We start from the raw sequence: 24,788 nt of genomic DNA, 5'->3' as shown, positions 1-24,788 counted from the left end.
GGTGAGCACAAATACTTCTGTCAGAGCAAGCTATGGAGGCAGTTCTGCCCTTACCTTGCCTGATGGACAGGCCCAATGGCCTGAGCAGAGTTTATGTTCCTTAGGTTTCAGCTTTAAAGTGAAGGTTAGTGCCCAAGAGTTGAGTTAAAGCACAGGAAAGCATGGGAGAAATGAGAGAATTGCTTCGAGATCCCTCAAGTCTCTTGTGCTATGATTGTTTTCAAAATATACTATTGCCTATGTTAAGAAAGGGAGAGCAATTTAAAAGCCAACATATCTGCATGAAACTGTGGGTTTTTTATACAATCTTTCACTTGGATCACAGTAAACATCAGTCTGAGAACACAACATGTCAATCTGTGGGACTACCAACAGCTCAAACCAAGGTAAATACTAGTCAACACCATCCATAAAGTATCAACTATTCCCCCTTCTAACTCTTGGGGCTTTTTTTTGGCTCAGGAAGCACCATTTCATGCACAACATAAGAACCTGGTGACTTCTGCTAACAGCAACCCTTTTAACATGCCATTTGCTGTGAATTATTCTGCCCTGGGAACAACTCCTGGGTTTCCCTGAGACTCACAATGCCCTTGTTTTTCTGGGTGAGCTCAGTCTAGCATTGCTCTCTCTGGGTCAGCTCTGCCTCTCAGCTGAAGTGCCTGCTTTAGCAAGGCACAAAGTGGGCAGCTCTCACGCATCCACCATAAAGTCACATGGAGACTATCTTGAGTAAAAAAGCTACCTCAGTAATACAGCACTGTACATTAGCCAGGGTTTGCCTGTCTGTATTTCCATCAAAACTAAAACCAATGTCACATCTAAAAGGTCACCATTTTTCTGTCTTTCAGCCTGAATAATTTTCTTCACCTCCCCTTTTTATTCCAATCAGCAGAATGAAGAACTTTTGTTTTCCTCCGAAGCAGGTCCTGCAGCTTTTATGTTGAAAAAAATACTCGCCTCCAACAAAGACATGGAGCAGGTCCTTACCTAAGCCTACTGATGACAGATTTACCAGGTCTGGAAGGGTGAAGAATAGGCTGTTAGAATAAAAAAATCAAGACAGATTTTCCTGATCTGATCAGACAGAAGGAAGAAACCCAGGAATCTTAGCTTGTTTGTTTGTTTGTTTTGTGTTTAGAGTGTTATTTATTTTTTATTCTCATGAAGCTGAAGGACTAATAGTGAGAATATTAACTGAAGCCAAGCATAGTGTGAGAGCAGATGCTTTCCAAGCCTTTCCTCACAGCCTTGCCAATCCTTTGCAGAGCGGCTCTGGGTTACCACACTTCTCTCTGTCTTTGTGCCTCTTTTCAGCAGGAAATTAATGATGGCTTTATGATTTAGAGGAATAATCAGAGATGCAAAGACCAAGATTATTTGGTATATTATCTTTGGTAACACAGGCAAGAATAAAAACTCTTTATTATGTGTGTCTGACTGGGTTATAAAATGCACACATTGAGAAACTGAACTAAGGGTAATTTCAGGTTTCAGTGATTGTTCAGAATTCTCTCAGCCCTAAAATGGGACAGTCTAGGAACAAGGATTTCAAATGTCATGGAGCTTATAAATTAAAATCTATGTTTTGAGTTATGCTTGAGAACATTCTGGTAGCCCTTGTATTTTAAGACCATGCTTTCCTTCCTGACCCCAGAGCCGGTGATCAGCTCATTCCCTGAGTATGTGAGCCTGACCTGCCTTCTTACTCCACAGGCTGGTCACACCATGCTGGAGATGTAGGCATTACCCATCCTCTTTCCTCCTTCAACCTAAAGCACCCCATTTTTTTAAGGCTGCTGACCCTGACTCCGCAGGAGATGAGTATGGCAAGCTCTGAAGTGCACCTCAAGTTTCCTTGGTATTGGCACTGATATCCAGCCCAGAGGAAAGGCCTGATAGCCTCAGGCAGCTCCAGATGTCTGTGGTTTTCATAATGAGCAGCCTCATCCAGCCTCCAGTCTTCCTCTCTCTGCCCCTGCTGCATAGTTCCACTGGCCCCTCTCAGATGTCTTCAGGCTGGCCCTGAGCCAGCTCTGTCCCAGTGGCAAAGTCAAGTGGGCTGGCAGCAGGAGATGAAAGGATGCAGGCAGGGATGCCTCCTGCCCAGGGGCATTGAGACTGCTTCATTGTGAGGTGGTGGCATTGTGACATGCCAGAAGTGAAATAAAAGGGTTGCTTATCTCCTCACGAGGTCTACAGAGCAAGCAGGATTTTCCTTATCAATGGTGAGGGCTTCTTCTTGGAAAGGAGTGCTGAATGAGTTTGTGTTCTTGACCATCTTTTTCCTTTCACCTCAATAGTTCTTTTTGTCCCTTGGCTTTCATCCTTGATAACATTCTTGAAAGTATTGCTAGCCCTCTCAGCTGTTCTCTTGTTTCTTCTAGTCAACTTCTTCTATAGGCCCCTAATCACCTGCTTAGTCTTTCTTTGGCTTCATCCTAGATAGAGTTTATCCTTCTTGAACCTGAGGAGTGAAAATGTACTTAGTGACACAGGTGAGTTCTCAACAGGACTTAGTACATTGTGTTACCTATTTCTACAGTGCATGGTGCTTCTGTGGAGTTTCAGCTGGTATGCTGTGTGGGGGCCATAGATATATACCATCAGATGCAGCTTTTTCTGGTTCATGGATGCCAGGAAGTCCAGAATATAATGTGGGCAGAGTATGTATCTTCTGGAGAAGGCAGGAAGCCTACATATAATGAGAGACAGAATACATGACCATAAACTATATTGTTTCAAACACTGGATGATACCAAAGCATAAAGTATGAAGCTTGAGAGATGTGTTAATGAGATTTTCACATATCACTGGCCTGCTGGAGTCCAGCTTCATGCAGTCACAACCAGTAGATCCAGCCCTTAAGTCTTATGAAGTCCCAGGGGCTTTATGTTCATCATGAAACAATGATGCATTAGGGGTATGATGGATATTCTGTGAAATAAAGGAAAGTGATGAGAGATGCTGCAATCTGTGAGAATGGTAAGTCAACACCATGAGACCCAGGAAAGGAACTTGCACTTTCCAAACACTAAGAAACTGCTATTGTCTTTGTCTAGCTAGAAAATTAATCTACACACTCAATAAACAGTGCCTGGGCTGACCATTTTAACACTACAACAGTAATGGAATTTTTAAGCAACACAGAAGGCCTTGATTAAGTCTGTCATGCCTTAATAGGTACAAAAAGCTTAATTTGAAATCTGAAAATGTATAGAAGTGGCACACAAAACTTCTGGGTAAACTAAACTAACCTTTCTAAGAAAGCTGCTGCTCTCTTCCAAGAACATTCACCAAAACCTCACTTTGAGCTGCAGCATCCAAGCCGGCAGAAATCTGCTCTGCTTACCAGCCACTTAGAACATTTTCTCTAATAAGAAACAGACAGATGCTTGCTTTGCTGTTACCTCAAAATACTACTGGGGACTTCATCTGCTATTTTCAAAGATACAAACCCTTTTTATAGGAGAAATGAGCAAAGATGTTTCAGGTACAGATATTGCCCTACTTTCTGTCATCTGGAAAAACAAAATACCAGGCCATGAAACTGTATATGCAGTGATGTGATATTTTGAGGTAGTAATTCACCTTAAAAAGATTGCTCATTAAAGGGAAAAAAAGCTTTCCATATTATGAAAATGTGTATGGTGAACATATTGTCCCTATACAGCACATTTTGATGCTAGGTCTTCATACAGAGGTAGAGGTATAGCGGCAGACAATTTTTACACTCAGAGAATATTATCTGACTGATCCTTTCTGTCTTAAGTTTAAGACCAATATTGTCCCTTTTTAGAATATATATATATATATATGCATTTCATATATTGTACTTGATGGGGGAGTAAAGGGGGAAAAAAGAACAAACAGATTTGGTCAGCTAATGCTTCAACTTTTACTTTTAAATTAAAGTTATGTTAGCAGATACAAATAAACCCCTGTAAATCTGCAGGATCTTTTTTGCTCATAAGCTACAAGTTGCCAAGGATGCCAAGATCACGTAAGCAATACAACAGGGATAAAACCTCTGATAAGGATTTTCGTAAATCTCAGAGTCAAATTACTGAACTATAAATATGCAATACACAGATTATTGTGTTCATTTTTTTTTTCCCCCTTAAGTGAGGCTTTCTCCATGTCAAGCAATCTCATCTAAAAATTTGGCTCAGTCTTGATCCTTTAAAATTCCACCAGCTCTCACACATTAGCATTTCCATACTTTTTATTTATCGCTCTGCTTAGAATTGTTGCAGTATGATAGAAAGAATTATTTTTGAAGACATAAGTAAGCCTGTTATCCACATGAATAAGGAAGATAATACAGTGAATCTCTCTGAAATGCACAGCCTTAGTGTACAATCAGTGTATTTCTTTCATGTTTATTCCTTTGTCACATATTCATTTGAGAGGGTTCCACAACATGCTCAGTACATGCCATGAATTGCTTTGTCACACGTTTATCCTTTCAGCACGTTTTATTTCGCTGGTAAGGCAATCAGTGCATTTTGGCAGATTTTTATGCATTTAATAGCCTCACATTCTCTTATCAGATATTCATTTAATTGGATTTTAGACTGGTTTCACATAGGATTTGGATAAATGGAAGCATAGGTTGCAACCTACGTGTTTCTTAGCAGAAATTCATGTAAGTTACTTCAATTGCCATTTAACACATAATTGCTGCTGCGCATTTTATTTGCTTGAGTGTTGCTTTTGACAACAGGATCAGTTTAGAGTGTTAGTGTCCCTGTTACTGGAGTATGTAGACAGTAGGCTATAAAGACACTGGACTACCTACCTCAGCAGCATTAAGCAAAATAGGCTAATTGAATGTTAATAAACTTATTCAATCATCTGTTGTCCTCGAGTCTTCTAAATGAAAGGTGCTTAGCCCTTGGATTTAGAGTGTCTTTCTTTGCAGGGTCAATTTGATCCTTTAACTCCTGTTTTACCAGGAAAAAAATACACCAGCTTCCACCATGAGTAATGGTCACAAACACTACCATCTTCTCTTAATACTTAAGTGGCCTTTTTCTGTTCTCCCTTTGCACATCCCTCCCTCTGCACTGTATCTGTGAAGGAATTTTTAAAGCTGAATTCATTTTGTTTGGGTTATTTGCTGCTGCTTTTTATTTTATTTTATTTTTTTAATGAAGTTTTTATGACATTCCACAGTCTACATTTTTCTGCCTGTTGCAATTCCAAGTGCATTCACTGTTAAAATTGAATAACTTACTAATGAAAAAAGACAAGAATTTGGCTGCAGGGTACTTTGTGTTTGGGATATTTGACTTGCATGGTTATCATAGTATCATAGTATCAGTCAGGGTTGGAAGGGACCACAAGGATCATCTAGTTCCAACCCCCCTGCCATGGGAAGGGACACCCCACACTAGATCAGGCTGGCCAGAGCCTCAGCCAGCCTGGGCTTAAACACCTCCAGGGACGGGGCCTCAACCACCTCCCTGGACAATCCATTCCAGTGCTTCACCACTCTCATGGGGAAGAACTTCCTCCTCACTCACCTCCAGTCTGAATGTCCCCACCTCCAGCTTCATTCCATTGCCCCTAGTCCTATCACTCCCTGAGATCCTGAGCAGTCCCTCCCCAGCCTTCCTGTAGCCCCCTTCAGATACTGGAAGGCCACAATTAGGTCACCTCAGAGCCTTCTCTTCTCCAGACTGAACAGCCCCAACTCCTTCAGTCTGTCCTCGTAGGAGAGGTGCTCCAGATATAACACATACAAGTGCACTCTTGCACACACAAATGAAGACATGAGCCCAGTTAGGTATATCAGAACATAATTTTCAAAGCTGTCATTTTAGAAAGAAATTTTAAAATTACTTTGACTAGGTCTCCCAGCCTCCCCTGGATGCTTTGCAAGTCAGGATTTAACCACAGAGTAAGATGATTAGACTAAATGAAGATCTTGTGAAAATGAAGAGCTTTTTCTGCTTTGGTGTCACACCAAAGTAACTAAGGACAGAATTGAACATTGTGTTAAGGAAGGATTAGGCCTTCTGTGGGTTTGGCTTTGATTAAAATCATCATTGTTTAGCTGTGCAATATAGTTATGAAGAAACGGGGGGGGGGAGGGGGGAAGAAAACATGAAAGAAAATTATACATTTTGAACATTAGGAAATTGAGGCAAATAAAAAAGGTTAAAGAAAACTATTTCATAAAATGGCATGTAAGCATGTGGAATACGTTACCAAAGACAAGAGAGGTAACTTAGAACATATGTTTATGAATCAGTGTGTTCAAAAGAGAACAAGATGAGTTTCTAGACAAAGAGAGAATAGAGTGTGAGGAATGCAGGAAATTAGAGATGGGGGGTGGGGGGGGCAAAGCAGAAAGGTCAGTTTTATGAGGATTAGTAGCTTTTAACAGAGCAAGGCTGTGAGCAGGTGGAGTTCCCACCCTGGTCTGAATGGCAAATGTACAGCCGGTTTGTACTTCAAACTCATATCCTTTTCTGGAGGGGTGAAGGGGGAGAGGGGAATAGCTTTCATCAATAGTTGAAAATGTAACAGCAAAATATAAACTCCAGGTTGAGATCTTCACTGTTCTTAGACTTCTGCTGTCAACAATTTTATCACAGAATACATTCTTCCGTTGAATGGGCTGCATCTTTCACACACTTTGACTTCCCACTATGCCTTTTCTGCAAGAAAAGCCAAAAGTAAGCCAGCAACTTTAGATTTTGGCTTTTCTGCACAATGATTTCGGACTCCCATGCCAAAGACCTGCTTCATACATCCAGTGGAACACCTATATGGCAAAGGAAAAGACAAGAGAAAGTCTTAAATCCAATCCTGAGCTAAATGACACTCCAGAAAACCAAAAAGATGCTTTTGAAAAGCATCTCTTCACCCAGATCAAGTTTTGCCACTCAGAAGTCACTTCTAGATACTCCTACTCAGGACCACATCACACACCACTGGCAGACCAGTCTGCTTCCCAGAAGCTTCAGATTCACTGTCTATCCTCAAGAAAGATTTGTTTTTCTAGCTGCATGATGTTACCAATGAAAAGTAACTGACTGTTCTCCTCCATTCAGGGTGTGTATCTGCATCCTTTTCTCTCTTTCTTTGGGGGTTCTATATGCTTTAATATTCTTCATAGTATCATAGTATCATAGTATCATTCAGGGTTGGAAGGGACCACAAGGATCAGCTAGTTCCAACCCCCCTGCCATGGGCAGGGACACCCCACACTACATCAGCCTGGCCAGAGCCTCAGCCAGCCTGGGCTTAAACACCTCCAGGGACAGGGCCTCGACCACCTCCCTGGACAACCCATTCCAGGGTTTCACCACTCTCCAAAATAAAGCCTTTTTTTTTCTCTCTGGTTGGTCATCAAGTCAAAATGGAGCAAATGGATATGGTTGTATTGCTGGTAACTTATTTTCTTTTTTGCTGACACACATACTAGATCAGTTTTGTCCAGGTAAAAAAAATAATTCAGCATTTCTTTAAATAAAAGAAATCAATGTTTAAGCAGGGGATTTTTTAACAGACTAAATGCCAAACGTTCTACCTTTCTATTCATTTCAAATCTTGTAAAAAAAAATAACTAACTAAAAGGACATTTTTTTCCCATGGCATTGATTCAAAATAAAGATTTCAAATTTCATCTTGAAAAACAAAGCAAGAAAAGTCTGCAAAAAACCAAAGTCATGGTGGGTGGGTATATAATCAGGCAAATCTCTGGATGAGTGAAGTTCACAGCATGTGTTCACTATCCTTTATTCAAGTGACAATGCAATATAGCATGTGGACTTGTACATAGACTGACAGAAACCCCAAAATACCATGCAGGACATGCAGAGGATCACCAGGCAATTCTGAACTGTTGAGAAGTGGCTGTGTTGAAAGGCATCACCCTGCCTGCTCCAGCACCAGGCTTAGCCTCTCTCAACATCAAACCTAATTACAGCAGAGGGGTTTCGCTGCAGATGGGAGAGGCCACAGTCTCTCCCTCCATCCTTCCACCACTCCCGTTTACTGTTTGCTTCCCCTTGTTTACCCGGGCTGTATTAAGCCTCATAAGAGTGTCCTTATACCTGTTGGCAGCACTCAGATGGAAACCTACCTACTAAGCTTACCTACAGTGTTTGCTGTCCTCCCTTCATTGTAAATTATATTTGCTATAGCAGCATTTCCTTTGCCCCTCCATTTTGTGGCAGGAGGTGGCTGCTGCAGGAGCGTGTGCTTTTGTTCGGCGGTGGTTTCCTGTGCTGTTAAGTGGCAGCAGATGGTCGCCCCGCAGTGAGATGAGCCCTGGCCATGGTCCTACTGGCAGGGGCAAGAGCACTCAGCTGTCCCTTGCATCCGAACTGGTTTTATCAGGAAAAGCTGGAGAACAAGATAAAGAATCAGATTTGACTAAAGCAGCTCCCCCATCCCCCCGCAGCATCTGTCAGGGCCTGCTGGCTAAAGCACCACCACCTTAGCAGGGCTCCAGATACCCAGGGAGAGGGTGTGCTGGGCCGTGCAATGCTTACTTCTGCTCTGAACAATATGGTTTTTGCCTTATGTTGCATTACTGCGGATGCACAATTTCCATGAAAGGGTTGGTGTTTTTTCCATGGCCACCTGTCCTTTGCAGGTCTCCCTTTGCTGTCCATGAAGTGAGATTTCAGAGCTGTGAATGTCTGTTGTCATTTTATTTCTGTCTTTCTGCAATTCACACTTCTCTTTCTCCTATTCTCTTGTTAGTTTTATTCTATATCGAAGGTTCTCTTACATTTTAACAAGAGTTGAGTTCAAATTTGCTCTCTTTCCTGAGTCGATACTTTTATTCCCTGGCTTGTATCCATTCTTATATAGCACTCAATGTGAAAAGTTTTCTTATCCTTACTCCACATTTGGTATCTGACAGCCTTATCCTGGGCAGTGTACTGACACATCAAATCCCTTCCACTGACAGCCATTTTCCTGATAACATTAGGTCTAGAGCTCAGGATCTGACTCTGCAAGCATAGGTCTTCCTGCTGCACAATGCACTACGTTGTCCAACACAATCCACAATTTCCATGGTGTTATCCCAAGATGTGCTGCTGATTCTTCTTCTTGTAAGGTGAAGCCCAAGCAGGTTCCTTTACTGGAAATATCCCAACATTGATCATGAATCGATACTATAGCACCACTGCAAAGTGATCGGTCAGAGTGACAGATGGTTAATTGGCAAGTATGAGTGATGCCTCCAACTGTTCCGTGGAAGAATCTTGTTAGTAACCCCTCTTCAACACTAGAAATCTTGGATCAGAGAGGTGAGAACAACTGCAAGTTTAGATGGAGCAGACAAAATAAGTCACAGCATTTCATGGTTTTCTTTGCTATGGCTTGGTCATTGATATTTCAAAATAAACCATTCTATCTAGAAATTTAGTGGTCAATGAAGTTGCCTGGCATCTGCTCTCTCTTTATACTGAGAAAGCCCAAATCTGTGACACAAACAACTTCCCCTCTGCCCCGTGTGCACTGGGAGCATGGGCAAGTCAACACAGCCCTGCTGCAAATTGAGATCTGACAGTTTTGATGACAGCTTTTAACACAGTTCTTTGAATTTCATTTCCTGAGAAGGTTTAAGCCAGCGAAGCTGAGTTATTCGTGCAAAACATATGCAAAAATGAGGCAAGCCCCACAGATGTAATCACTTCTCAGAATCTGAGAGAACTTTGGTGGAAAGATGTTTGCCATTTTTCCCATGATGTTTGATAATCTGAGCCTGGGAAACCAGTAACTGCTTCTGAACACTGACAGGTAAAAGTCCAGGTCAAAACAATCATGGGAAGAAGCTTTGCCTGCCTCTCAAACTCAACTTGTTAATTTTTTTTTGTGGGTGCAAACCAGCAAGACAAAGCTTTTATTCTTTACTTGTTTATTTGGATGATATGTTTATTTTATTGGGAAATTATTTTCACATCTATGTTTACTCAAGCAGAAATATTTAGATAAGGGGGGGGGGGGGAGAGGAAAATTAAAAAAGAAAAGGTTGCTTTTCAATATTTCTGTCCAAATTCAACCCATTACACTTGAAAGAAGAAGCATGATCTTGTGATACTCCCAGCACCACTTCTATATGATCTTATTATGCAGTTTTTCTTTGTTGGAGAGGATGGCTGGTCTTGGACCAGGGCTGTAAATTTTCTCTCAAAGCTGTGTCTGGACTAATTAATCAATATAGCCTAACAAAGAATCTATCACTTTAATAGCTAGTGTGGAACAAAAGGACACAGTGAGGGTTTTGTCTATCAAAATATTTGTTCCTGGGCAAATGCTGTGCTAGGACTCTTGCATCTTCTCCAAATGCTGTTCTGGTTTAAAGAGGCAGGAGTGACATAAATCTAGAGGAATGTGGTCTCCACTGTAATTTCTTTACGTTAACATAGGGTTACTGAGAGCAGAAGTTGGCCCATTTTCTCCATACATTTTTTCATTTCCACCCACACCAGCGATGCCTTTTTCCTAGTTTCCAATGGCATATATAGAAAAACAGTGAAAATCTGTTAGTAAAGTTTCAGCCTAGCAAACAACTACACCATTCATCATAGGACAGAGAGGATTTCTCTAATCACAGACGATCAATATCTGCTACCTTCTTACTGCTGCAGAAACTTACGCTTTACAGTAAAAAATAATATTACCTCATAGAGTAGAATAAGTACATGAGATAATAAACATAATAAATAATAAACATACATGGTGATTTGATCTTGAAAATTGAGAACATTTGTATATAGTTAGTGCAAAATACTCATTTCTTTTTGCACTCAAACCCAAAGAACAAGGAATCATATAGGAGCTGATTGAGATGTACATGTATTCAGTACTCAGTACTCCTAAGGTTGGAAGGGACCTCAAAGATCATCGAGTCCAACCTGTCACCACAGACCTCATGACTAGAGTAGGGAGGACACCACTGCCCACTGCAGGCTTGAACTCACGACCTTCCCATTAAGGGTCTTGTGCACTACCAACTGAGCCAAGGATATATATTTGTATGACCACTTTACATAATCAGCAGCTTCTGACCTCACAGCATCCACAATTTCATTTGGAGGAAAAAATCACTAACAACTTTTTTTCTTTCTTTTTTTTTAACTCAGCAGAGAATATTTTGAAGTACAGTTTTTATTAGTCTGAAATACTGGGCACAGATACATCACAGAGAGACACAGGTCGTGGTGGGATCTCATCCTCATATAAAATTTTCACTGAAAAACTAGTACAAAGTCAGTGAGGGGAAGATGAACATGGGATACTTTGATCCAGAAACATAGTCAAAACCCCAGTGAACAACAAAAAATAATCTGTGAGCAAAAATCCAATCCTCTTCTCGTTCCCCTCCTTTAGCTGCTTATTCCAGTTATAAGTCAATTATGATTTAAGAAGTTATGTCCCAAAAGCTAGTGATTAGACAGAATCACACAATTTTGATATAAGCCTACACTTTAGGGGCAATTACAGTGCTAATCACCTGCAGAGGTCAGCTAAACACCAGAGTCAAGGTTACACCAACCTTAATGACTGCAGTGGGTTGGATTTAGTGTAACTCAGGAGCTCCGGGTCATCTAGACTGCCATCAACATTTCCAAAGTTCAGGTTAAGACTGAATAGTGACAAAATAAAGTGAATCTTAGAATTAGAAAGAGGAAAATAATATTCCTCATCCTGCAAATATTTTTAGCTATCACATTTTAGCAGTTCACAGCATTTTCTTAGAGCTAGAAAATTTTCTTGAGAGAAAAAAAAATAAAGTGAAGGAAGTGAGAACTTTTTTCCTTCAGATCTAAAATTAAGCCAATCAGTAAAGACTGTGTTATCCTGAGCCCCAAAGAGTATGGTCTACTATTGAAAAGGGGAAGCAGGAAAATTACAGTTGATCTTTGGTTCAAAATGTCCTTCAAAGGTGCTGTAGACAGATGGATAGATAGCTATAACTCCAGCCAGACTGAGATCTGTGCTTGTTACAGTACATAGGTGTGCCTTGACTCAGAACTATTCAAGGCTATTTACTTTGAACAGAAAAGACACCAGTGAACCCTAGACAGTAAATTAGTTGTTTTAGCTGTATTCCCTGGCTCATCAGCAGTATGCAAACCATAAAATATGACTTTGTATAACCAAAACCTCTCCACCCCAAGGTAAATACACTGTGATGATTACAGATCCAGATTCCCACCAGCAAGAAGCTTTCCTGGATTTATTGATTCAGCGCAGTATAGATTGTTGACTGTGCCCTTGAAAAAAGACGTGGGGACACTCAAACACCTTGAGCAGTATTCAACTTGCTCATCACTCAGGGCATTGTAACAGCAGAAATTTTCCTGCTGCCGCTCTATGAAGAGTTCCATGTCTGTGTGGGAGAATACTCTCACCAGCAAAGGCAAACCCCAGCCATCCCATTTGGTTATGTCAGTTAGCTGATCAGCAATAACTCCTCTCTTCCGCTCGGTGTGCTACTGGGAGGGTTGTCCCAGGCCATGACATGATGGAAGTTATGAATAACACTAACATTCAACATGACTGTGGCTGACATTTTTGTGGTCTAGATGAGGTTGTGATAAACTCTGGATGAAATGCCCTATGGTAGGGGCAAATTGTTGTCGTACGTCCCCCTTATTTCTATTCTAGGATATCTGTATTAAAACCTGCAGTGAGTGTCTGACAACCTTCAGTCTTTCCTTTAGAGCACTGCTGAATTAATTTCAAGTACAGTCATTGTTGTATGGTAGGAAAGCACATCTCTTTAATCAATATAAAGATTGAACTGTTTTACTCAGCAGTCTGCCTTTTGCATTTGGGCAGAAAAATGTGGACATGCTCCTCCTAAACAATACCTACGCATGCCATGCTGGGGTGCTGACAGATGGACATTCTGTATTTACCAACAGCCCCCTGTGGTTTCTTTGCTGTTGGATGTGACATTCTTCAGATGTCTGTTTTATGAATGTCAAAGACCACATGGCTATTTTGCAAAGAGTGGAATTGTTAAAATAAAACCTTGGCCTGAGTCTCTGTTTTTATTTCCTAAGTCCTGTTACTGAGACCAGAGCAAGCCATTCCAAAAAAGGAACATTCCCTGTCAGTGTGACACCTCTGAATTCCAATAAAGAATAAAACTGGTAGTTTGCTCTCTTCTATACTTAATGTTTTCACCTGATCTAGTTTCTAAGCAGCACTGCCACAACAGGAGAAGTATAGGATTTTACTTGATTTATCAAACTAATGAGTTAGTTTTATTGTAAGTGATTAAATGTATTTTACTTTTTAAAGCATGGGAACTGAAAAGAAATGCATTGTTACAACCTGAAAATAGCTAGAAAGATAAGTTCATTAACTTGCCTACACTTGTGCATCATAAAAACCTTGTTAAAAATTACTCCCTAGCCTGCTGTATTAGCTTCTTTATGAGGTAATTTCTCCATACAGTAATAAGATTTTTCTTTTACTCTCCAGTGCATATTAAACCCACTAATCTTCTTTTATAAACTATAGTTTCAGCTACTTTCTCAATTTACTCACTTTAAAGATATTCTCCTATTAATATTAAAGGTAGCAAACGCAAATACGAACTTTGCAAAACAGTCTCTCAGATTTATGGCACAATCTTATAACTGCACTGCAATAGCACAAAAGGGACAAAGCAGGGACTGTCAAGTATGTCTCATGACAAACCAAACAATGTTTGCCCCTATAGAATTATTTCCCCATCACATTTATTATGCAAATAAACTGTGGGTGTGTTTTCCCCTTTCTGAGCATAAATACAAAGTCTGAATCCTCAGTTCACTGAGGTCTACATGATTTGCATGGATTAAGGACCTGCTTCTCCAGGCTGTTGCTGCAGGCTTACGCCAATATATCTACACCACCAATTTCAAATGGATACAGTCAGAGTAATCCCAGAGAGGAACAGGTTCTAGGTCACCAATTCTGTTTCCATTAAAGCAGTGGCAAAATTTCCCTTGAGCCACGGTGAAGTAGTTCAATTGGTTGAGCATAGGCTTAAGCAGGGAAAATATAAATGAGCTATAAATTAATCTTTGCTTTGTTTCAGAAGTAAAATAAGACAAGTCTCAACATTTCAATAAATAATCTCTGTACAAAGTACTGTTCATGTGTTATTGTCCTGATTATTACTGTTTTTATTATCATTTGAAGTGTGGCCATCCCTTGTCATGGCTCAGGGAGTACTAGCTTTAGAAACTGTGCAATCCTTGAAAAAAAAAGCAGTCAATCTTTGTCCTACTCTGCCAAAGAAACATATTTAAGTTCACTACTATGTATTTTGCAAAGGGCAGGAGCCAGTTTATCCGATACTTCTTTTTCTTCTTTTTAATGTTATCCAGTCTGCTTTGGTTTTGTAACAAGAAGCTCCTGAAACATCAGTACCACTTGACAGGACAAGGAACAACAGATACAACCTAGAACACAGGAGGTGCCAACTCAGCACAAGGAGATGCTTCTTTATGGTGAGGGTGCTGGAGCACTGGAGCAGGCTGCCCAGAGAGGTTGTGGAGTCTCCTTCTCTGGAGACATTCTAAACCTACCTGACTGCGTTCTTGTGCAGCCTGCCCTAGATAATCCTGCTTTGGCAGTGGGGCTGGATCTCTGGAGGTCCTTTCCAATCCTAACACTGTGTGATTTTGTGATTTCTATGTAAGACAGGGGTTAGTTAGAATATGGAGCATGCTGGGCAGGTAGCTGCACAACTGACATTGCAGGAATAACCTGTAAATACAAGTTTTTAAGCAGGCATCATTCTAGTCATTAAAGGACACCTAACAATTAAACCATATGCAATTATACTTAGCAAAAGATGTGACTAAGACAGGGCTGAGAAGCATTTTTCCTTCATTAAGGCTGCATCACTCAGAGTGCTCCTCAACACTAGGGAACTCAACAACCCAGTGCCCCTTCAGAGCAGTTTGCTTGCTCCTGCAGCAAGGAGCCGTGACTTGTGGGACTTACCCACTGTTCAGTGAGTCAGTATAACTGGTTAGAAAGTGGGAGGAAAACCTGTAGCACTCTCTTTTTCTTTGTAGTTTGATGCTGTCAGGATTATATACCTTTACAGATAAATACAAAGACTCTTAATGGCTTTCTGCTGGAAAACCAAGGGATATCCAGGAGTTTTGTGCAGAGGAAAAGACACAGGTACTGTTAGTCCAACACAAATACACACATTTGTGCTGACATGGGTTCTGAGATGAGAAGACAGATGCTTTTGGCTAACCAGATTTATATTTCCTCAAAGCATCATACGATTCCTGTAAACCTGAAGTCAACCCATCACAGAATTGCACCTCTCCAATATGCATCAAAAATATGCTTTTAATTCATTTAAACACACCACCAAAGTCAGGGAAATCACTGCTATCAGTCCAAGATGACTGAAGAATTAAAATACAACAGGACAAGAGGAAGAGTAAAGCCTCATGATAGTGCAATAATTGTGTAGCATCTCCAGTATATTGGAAGGGAAGAATGTCTCTGTTAAGTTCTGCCCTTTCCCAAAAACACTTCCATGGTTAATCTTACCTACTGAAAAAGTCACTGGGCTAATCTACGACATACATTCAAAGTTCTCCTCTGGCAAGATTCACACAAATTGCATCATCACAACAGAGCTGCTCTGAAAACAGAAGTGTGTTTGCTATTTTAGAGACATAAGCCTACTGATCATTATTGGAGAAACATATATTGCTGTGTTTTACTGCTATCCCTCAGATTTTCAGCCTGCACCCTAGTAATTTGTTTGTGCATTTGGTGTTGACTCTTTAGAGAAAAATACAGATACAATTGGAATGGTGTGGTTTGATACCACACAGCTGAAAAATGGAAAAGGAAAAAAGAACCTGACTAGTTGAAACCCATTGTTTAAAGATGCTCCCAGGAAAAGGGGGCAGGGAAAAAAGTAACACAAGCTTATGAAATAAACATCAAAGTGTTTGCAATATAGACCAGAGTGTGTACATTCTGGTGAGGCCCTACCTGGAACACTGGGTCCAGCTCTGGGGCCCCTTATTACAAGAAGGATATGGTTGTGCTGAAACATGTCCAGATGATCAGAAGGCTGGAGCTCCTCTCCTATCAAAACAGATTGAGAGAACTGGGGCTGATCAATCTGGAGAAGAGAAGGCTCCAAGGAGACCTTATTGTGGACTTCCAGTATCTTAAAGGGTCCTACAAGAAAGCTGGGGAGGGACTATTTGTGGTATCAGCTAGTGATAGGACATGGGGGAATGGAGCAAAAATAGAAATGGGTAGATTCAGATTGGATGTTAGAAAGAAGCTTTTCACCATAAGGGTGGTGAGACACTGGAATAGGTTGCCCAGGGAGGCGGTAGAAGCCTCATCCCTGAAGGTTTTTAAGGCCAGGCTGGATGTGGCTCTGAGCAACCTGGTGTAGTGTGAGGTGTCCCTGCCCATGGCTGGGAGTTTGGAACTAGATGATCCTTGAGGTCCCTTCCAACCCTGACAATTCTATGATTATTTGACATTTTCTGGTGAAAAATGTTGTCTACATTTCCACTGTTGTGTCATTTTTTTGTTAGTCATTAGGTCTGTGGTGACAGGTTGGACTCGATGATCTTTGAGGTCTCTTCCAACCTTGGTGATACTGTGATACTGTGATACATACAAACATATATTGGACCTCTCTATGTTTCCAAGAATTTTGCTTTAGGAGGGGATATAAGATCCAAAAAGCTCATGAACTCTTTTCTTTAAACACTTATCTCCACACTGCAGTAAAAAATGCGAATTCCAAAGCACTTTAAGTTTTAGAAGTTATTGTATAACTTCTGATTAGTCATATGGTTTGATATTAATTCAAATCAATTATCTAGATCTGGGAAATTCATCCAGTATGAAAAAAACCCAACCTTAAAGTGTTTGATTTGTAGTAAGTGTTTGATTTCTTTCTGACACTTCTCAGAATACAATATTTCAATACTTCTTGAGTGACAAAAATCAGTATTAGCCTTTAGCAATGGTTGTACTATCCTGCAAATGTCTGGAACAGAAAAACAGCCATAAGTAATATTTTCTGATTTAGCACCCAATTTTTTTCAAATCTATGAAAACACAATATGAATTAATTCAATTAATTTTGGTCTCCACATTTAAAATGTACCTACAATTAATTCACTTAACTAATATGTACATTTAGTTGTGAAAGATGCTGGTTTACTATCTTGCAGGATTAGCAATAGTGGCAGGTACAGAAGAATAATACAGTGATGTGCACAAGGAATGACTCATTTTCACATGTGCTTGGTCAAGGCTGGCAATCACATTTCTTCAGGAAAAGTATGCCAAAGTACCTGTTTCCAAGGTCAGCTGCAACCAACATTTTTTTTCTTAGCAGCCTTGAATTAGTACCAAAGCTAAAACTTGGTGCAGTTTCTCACAGGAATACTGTTTAAAAAAGAAATAGGAAAAGACTCATGCTGCTTCAGAGAGCTTTCACTTGCACCTTTTCCATTGCACACAAAGAGCTGAAGCAGTTCTGATGTAAGTAACATACGGCTAATTTGCTATATTTATGTCACATTTATATGATACTGGCAGTATTCACACAATGGAGCCATTATCCATTAAGACATATGTCTTCCTGGTGTCTGAGTATGTGCAAAGGTCAGAAGAGAACCTGGGCTTTTACAGACAGTTTAAGAAATTCAGCATCGTAGGAAAATGGAGAAGTATAATAGGGAAAATTATCTCTGCCCACTCAGAGGTTATGAGCATGATTTTCAGACATTTAGCCTCATTTACACACAAAGTGCAAACTCTTTTATTTCCATTCATAGGAGAGTCTTTAATGTTTACTGTTTCAGGCAAGATTGAGGGAAATTTGCTTTGGTCCCTTCCACTGAAATGAGTATAAATCGTGATTAGGGGTTGTATTCCTAACAGAGACGTGGACCCAAAAGAACCATCAGGTACAAGAGAATGACCACAAGTTCAGGTGCAGGAATGCATATATCATATAGGGTGCATGGAAACATCACAGTTGAAGGGTAGCCTTTGTCATGAAGGGAGGTATTGCATAGCAGAGTGTAAATTGCACTCCTCCCCACTAACCCTTCATTTCCATATTCAAAGCTGTCCTTCTCAGCTTAGATAGAACACTCACAAAGTAATCTACCAGACTAACACCATGTCTCTGTGACCTGTAAGAAGTTAGCTGAGTTACATTAGTGGGTGATGAGCTTCTTGACCTAAAACACAGATGTGACTCTCTTCCATATATTTTCTGGCCTATATGGGCATCTTTTTTTAAAAACCAAACAGTTCCCAACAGAATATTTGTACCAAACCTTTTAAGGTTCATTCACATCTATTTTCTTTTATTTTTTTTTTTCACCCTTAAAGGTCATTTCACAAAAGAGATCAAAAGGAAGCTTTTCCTTTCCTTCTCTGCAGGTGGCCAGCAGCAGATTAACTACTAACAGAGACTTCAATATATAAATCTGGATGACTCCTTTCACACAGTAATACAGTGTTACTGTCATATGTTGTGGTTGCATACATTAAATAGTATTAAAAACTGTCTCCCCTAATTTGCTTCCCAAAACAATTCCTAACAGTTCTTTCCCCAAAGTAGCTGCTTGGAAGAAATCTTCTGTTTTGATGTTTACAAAAAGATACCTTGAAGCTGAATTAAGTAAATCACTTCAGCAAGAAAGAGAATTTGTGTTAATAAGGTCCCATAAGAACCAAATACACATCGAGACTCAGCTGCTTTTGTCCCAGGCAGGAGTTAGTTCCTGTAATCTTGTTTCTCCAGCACTCTCCCAAAGTCAGAATGGAGCCTGAAGTTGTGATGAGACAGATTCAGATGTGCTTTCCATAAGTTCTTAAAGCAAGACCATTCATAACAAACAAAACCTTATTAAACTGATAAAAAGGTGAGTCTTAAAACAATGCTGCACTTATAGTTAGTGATAAATTCAGAAGGTTCCTAATTGTTTCATTCTGTTATCTGCTATTCAAAAATTAGTTTTGAAGAACTGGGTTGTTGTTTTTTTTTCTAATTGGGCCACAGTTTATCATTGGCAGCTTTTGGCAGGACTGAATACCATTGAGTACTGTGCCCTTCAGCAGGCAAAACTATGAATCTTCTTAGTTGTGTTGCCCTATTTCTTTTAAGGTAGAGACTGGGGAAGTAGTGAGGGCTCCTCTTGGCAAAAAAAAAAGAAATAATAAAAGAATGTCTGAGAAGGATTCTGTGAAGAAATCAGCTGCTTATATAGCCATTTAGCTTCAAAGCTGTAAAAATAGGATGTTCACTTCCTGACCCAAGTATGTAGGGCAAAGAATAGAATGGGAGACTTTTCACACTGAAAAAGAACAGTTAAGAAACAGTTTGGCAGTCTCAGAAGGAAAAGCGATTATCAAAACTTGGAGATAACTTTTCAAGTTGTTACACACCTAAAGTGGGTCTATCAAATGATCTGCTCCTGCCCTAGACATTGATCTTTCCCATCGCACTACTCTGGTTCTGGTAGTGTGTCTTCAATACATCAGAGCACATATTATCCCCAGACTTTTAGGTAGTCTGCATTGAAGACAATTTCTCACTTTTCGTCACCCCTCTTTCAATTAAGAGTGCAAGGTCTGCCAGTGAGTCCCCGGACTTAATATGAAGATTTTTCTGCTGTCTTCTAACTAAAAATAAAAAAATAATAATTTAAAGAAAAAAATCTTTTCTATCATGTAGGAAACGGTTCCTGGCAATATAAGCTGTGCAGTTCCTTCCCTTAGGGAGCTAACACGTAACACTTCAAGTTAGGCCAGAGATACGATCACTTCTATTCATCCAGGATGAACTTTAGGGTCACAGTGTGGCCAAACATGACGTCAGTTTGAACAAAAGGAAACTAAAAGTTTCTCTGAACAATTATTACATGAAATGTGGTTTTAAGTGAAACATTCCAGTGGGAAATAAAAGGTGAAGAATAAGCAGGCTTTCTCCTCCTACTTCCTATCATGAAATAATAACTATGTAAGATACTTGAGCCAGAGCTTGGGAGATAGCAGTCTGCACAGATCCCCCAATGGAAGTCTTGGAGTGGGGAGTAAGGTTATAATATGGTTACACCAAGGCAACATATAGGCAATGCAGAGAGGAGAGGAGAGGAGAGGAGAGGAGAGGAGAGGAGAGGAGAGGAGAGGAGAGGAGAGGAGAGGAGAGGAGAGGAGAGGAGAGGAGAGGAGAGGAGAGGAGAGGAGAGGAGAGGAGAGGAGAGGAGAGGAGAGGAGAGGAGAGGAGAGGAGAGGAGAGGAGAGGAGAGGAGAGGAGAGGAGAGGAGAGGAGAGGAGAGGAGAGGAGAGGAGAGGAGAGGAGAGGAGAGGAGAGGAGAGGAGAGGAGAGGAGAGGAGAGGAGAGGAGAGGAGAGGAGAGGAGAGGAGAGGAGAGGAGAGGAGAGGAGAGGAGAGGAGAGGAGAGGAGAGGAGAGGAGAGGAGAGGAGAGGAGAGGAGAGGAGAGACTCAAGGAGAGGAGAGGAGAGGAGAGGAGAGGGGAGGGGAGGGGAGGGGAGGGGAGGGGAGGGGGAAGAGGAGAGGAGAGAGAAGAGGAGAGGAGAGAGGAGAGGAGAGGAGAGAGAAGAGGAGAGGAGAGAGGAGAGGAGAGGAGAGAGAAGAGGAGAGGAGAGGAGAGGAGAGAGAAGAGGAGAGGAGAGGAGAGAGGAGAGGAGAGGAGAGAGAAGAGGAGAAGAGACCTTCAAGATCATCGCGTCCAACCCATCATCCAACACCACCTAATCAACTAAACCAAGCACTCTATCAAGTCTCCTCCTAAACACTTCCAATGATGGTGACTCCACCACCTCCCCAGGCAGCACATTCTAACACGTAATCACTCTCTCTGTGTAGAATTTCTTCCTAACAACCAGTCTGATCCTCCCCTGGCACAGCTTGTCCTCTTGTTCTGGTGCTGGTTGCCTGGGAGAAGAGAAGAGACAAGCTGTTGGGCTACAAAGAGGAAGAAGCTGGGAAGCGCAGCACTGGCACTTGGAAGAAGAGGAATGTGCCCAGTTATTATTACTACCATAATCCAAAACAACCAACATGCCCTTGAGTTAGGAAAGGTTAGTTGTTGCTTTTTGGTTGGTCGGGAAAACCCAGCTTCTGCCTGAGCTCCAGAGACAGAGCTTGAGCAAATGGTGTAGTGAACGAGGAACTACACAGATGGGGGAAAAATGGTAAACCTGCTCTCTGTTACAAGTAGTATTTTGGCTTGCCACTTTGTGAGTGGTGTTCAAAAGCAAGCTGTGTGTCAAACTGTAGCATACTTTTAGTGGGCTGGTGCTTTTCAATGTGGTGTTTGAGTCCCTCTTGCAGCCCCTGTTACTCACTACCAAAGTAACACACAGCCCTTTGCTTTCTAATACCTACTAGTTCTGAATTCCTCACATCTCATGTAGCACAGCTGACCTTGACCTGTTGAAATTAATTGGAAGACCTCCACTCTGTTTTTTCCTGGGATTTTAGTCCACATCATGCTTCCCTAGCAGAACTGCAGGTATGCCTCTGACCCCACTGAGACAGTAACAGCCTAAGAAAGTGTCTAAATGGTTTTGACTTTCAGTGAAAGTAGGTCACTAAAAAATCTGGCAGTATTTGGCACAAGCTGCAGAGTATGTTATCTGGGTTGTAAGGTACTTCAACATCTTCAGAATTCAAAAACTGGTATTTTGTCATCAAGGCAAAACTTTCAGTGGCATGAACACTTCTGATGGGAATACTGCAGGCAGGAGTAATGTCCACAGAAACACTAACCCTCAGCGCTAGCAATGGTAGACAAAGGTCATGGTTAAACTAGGCCCTAAAGCAGTGGCTGCCAGTGAAGATGCTGAGAAATCTTGGCTGTGTGTCAGTTTTTTCATATCTTTGTCACATGTACTTTGTGAAGGATCATGGCAATTAAATGCAATTCCTTCTGTACCTGCACTGCACTTGGGACACCCATACTGAATTCCAGAGACACAGAATATTGATAGAAAATACCTGACCTTATAAAAATGGCCATAGGGCTGGATTTTCAGCATTTTCCAGGCTTATAATGACATTATTAAGATAGCTGTTGCTTCTACTGTAAATAATATTTGGATTAAGCTAACATTAATAGCTGCTAAAAATATCTCACTAAAGCAGTGGGAAAGTGAGACAAATCCCCCTATTGCAGAATGGGCAATATCCTTATCCAATTCAGCAGCAGAGGAGCAGGTACTCTCTCATACTGGAAAGGAACTATTTTTAGAAGGCATGGGGCCTCTCAGGAAGAGATAAAGCACAGGTATAAGGGTAAGAGGTTTAAAATTATTAAAAATGGGTATTTAAGATGACAAACATGAAACTAATGCTTTTATATTTTATTACTTGAAGACTAATGCAAATATGTGGAATATCATACATAAGTTTAGATTGGTTCCTGTAAAATGCACAGATCACAGTATCACATAGTATCACAGTATCGCTTAGGTTGGAAAGGACCTCGGGGATCATCGAGTCCAACCTATCAACACAGACCCCATGACTAAACCATGGCACCAAGTGCCACGTCCAATCTCCCCTTGAACGCCTCCAGGGTCGATGACTCAACCACCTCCCTGGGCAACCTGTTCCAATGACAAATGACTTGCTCAGTGAAGAACTTCCTCCTCACCTCGAGTCTAAACCTCCCCTGGCGCAGCTTGTGACTGCATCCTTGTAAATGTGCACACCTAGAAAGTTGTTCTAGCAGAAATGGTACAGTTTGATCTGGAACTTACACCGGAAGTACCATGGGATAAAGTTGCATTGCAGCCATCCATCCCACTTATAAGATCCTGAGATGTGGCCCTCCAGCTGACTGTCACCAGCTTTGCCCTCAGGGAGACATGCTATAAAAAGTCTGGAGTGTCCAGAGGTGGAATAGATAATCAATGTCCACCCAATTACACAGATCTCTATTTCCAAATTAATTTGAGAAAGCACTGGCTGGCTGTGACAAGGAACCACTAAGAAATGTCTTGGTAAATGGATTTCTCTCTGAGTTAGATTGGTGTCTCGGCAAAGACCTGAATCAATCTATAGAAAGCAAATGTCAACCAAGAAGTGCTGTAGAGGGACTAGATCTAAGAGTTGGATCTTCTAATCTTTGTGTTTAGTTTCACTAATAATAATAACCTAATCTATGTTATCTGTTACTTTCATATCTATGCCCTTTGGCTGACTTTGAACTTTGAAAAATCACTGTCAGTCCCAGTAGGTATTGAAACTTTTGAGAAAGGTGATTTTTAAATTAGAAAACCCATAAAAATTAGTGGGGTTTTTTTTCCATTTGTCTTGTCACATTGAGCCTTTAGAATGTGCACTTTCAAGTCTTTCCTCTCTAACAAGAAGCAGTCCTAACAGAAACGAAGACTTAAATAATCACACAGCTCCAGGAGCTGGGCTTTTAGGGAAGATGCAAAATAAAGTCAACATCAATAATGTTTTTCAAAGTCTGACTCCAATTCAGAAAATCTAATGGCAAATTTGTTCAAGTTAGAAGTCACTTTATGAAAGGTGTTTAGTGCAGAGAATGACCCCATGCTTGTTGCCAATCGTTGTTTGTTCCACCGCCTTTTCTAATTAGTAGAGTTCCTTCAATTAGTATCTGAAATTGGTTTGCATACATCCTCCAAATTGCTGCAATCAAGCCTCAAACCAGGAGCCTGAAAACTAGAGGGTAGCAGAGTGATAATAGACTGATTGCTGGTGGCTGGACATCCAGCAATAACCAGATGTGAACCTCACAAATCTAGATACACCTTTTGTATCCCAGCCACTTGTATATGTTGTGTTGTATTTCTCCAACGCTCATATGTTGTTAAAAGATAGTATTAGGTCTGCAGCATGACAGATAATGTGGATTAGAACAAGCCTTCTTTTCCAGGTAGTAATTCCCCAAAGAAATATTTAATTCCTTTAAGGAACAGTATATAAGTATTACTAATTACTCTCTTTCCTTAGCCTATTTCCAGGATTCCTAATGAAGTACCACAATTGGTGCTCAAACATGTAGTTAGGACAGGGCTGGGAATTTGATTCCTCTTCATTCAAAACTCCCTTTGATAATAATTGAACTGTTAACTAATTAGTATAAACTCTGTCTGCATGGGAAAGAATAATCAAAATGATCAAAGCTTCAAAAAAAAATTCCAAATGCAAATATAAGTGAAGGTAAAAATCTCTCTCTCTCTCTTGTTTTTTAATAGGAAGCAACAAATTCTCAACCTAAAGAAAAAACTACTTGACAGGTCCTTTCCATCACATCAATTCAAACTGCACACACTGCAGCTTTTTGTATACAGTCCTGCAATATAATGTGTTACACTCACTAGACCATTATAGATGTCACATCATTTGGTGTCAATATCCTTTCATAGCCATGTTTCGCCTTTCCAGTCAGTTTGTGAATGACAGCCAGGTAGCAGCCAAACAGTTCAGAACAACTTTCCTTGCTGTTTGGTCAGGCTGCTTTGCAGTCCAGGAATTGGTGAGTGTCTGCACAGCCAGGCTGTTGAGTTCACCTACCATTTATGGCTACATGAGATTTAACAAAAAAAAGGCTCAGGAGTCATCAAGTCCAACAAAAAACAACAGCAACTGAGTGTCATCAAGACCTTAGCGGTGTCAGCCATTACACAAAAAGAAACATGTGCGAGAGCACAAATAAGATTGAGTTGGGGGGGGGGGGGGGTGATGTGTTGAAAAAAAGAAAAGGAAAGAAGAGAAGAGA

This window comes from Melanerpes formicivorus, unplaced genomic scaffold, assembly GCF_026170545.1.
Source record: "Melanerpes formicivorus ecotype bairdi unplaced genomic scaffold, bMelFor1.0.p_v2 SCAF_12, whole genome shotgun sequence".
NCBI classification, from domain to species: domain Eukaryota; kingdom Metazoa; phylum Chordata; class Aves; order Piciformes; family Picidae; genus Melanerpes; species Melanerpes formicivorus.
The sequence above is the reverse complement of the archived record's forward strand: the minus strand, read 5'-3'. Positions refer to the sequence as shown.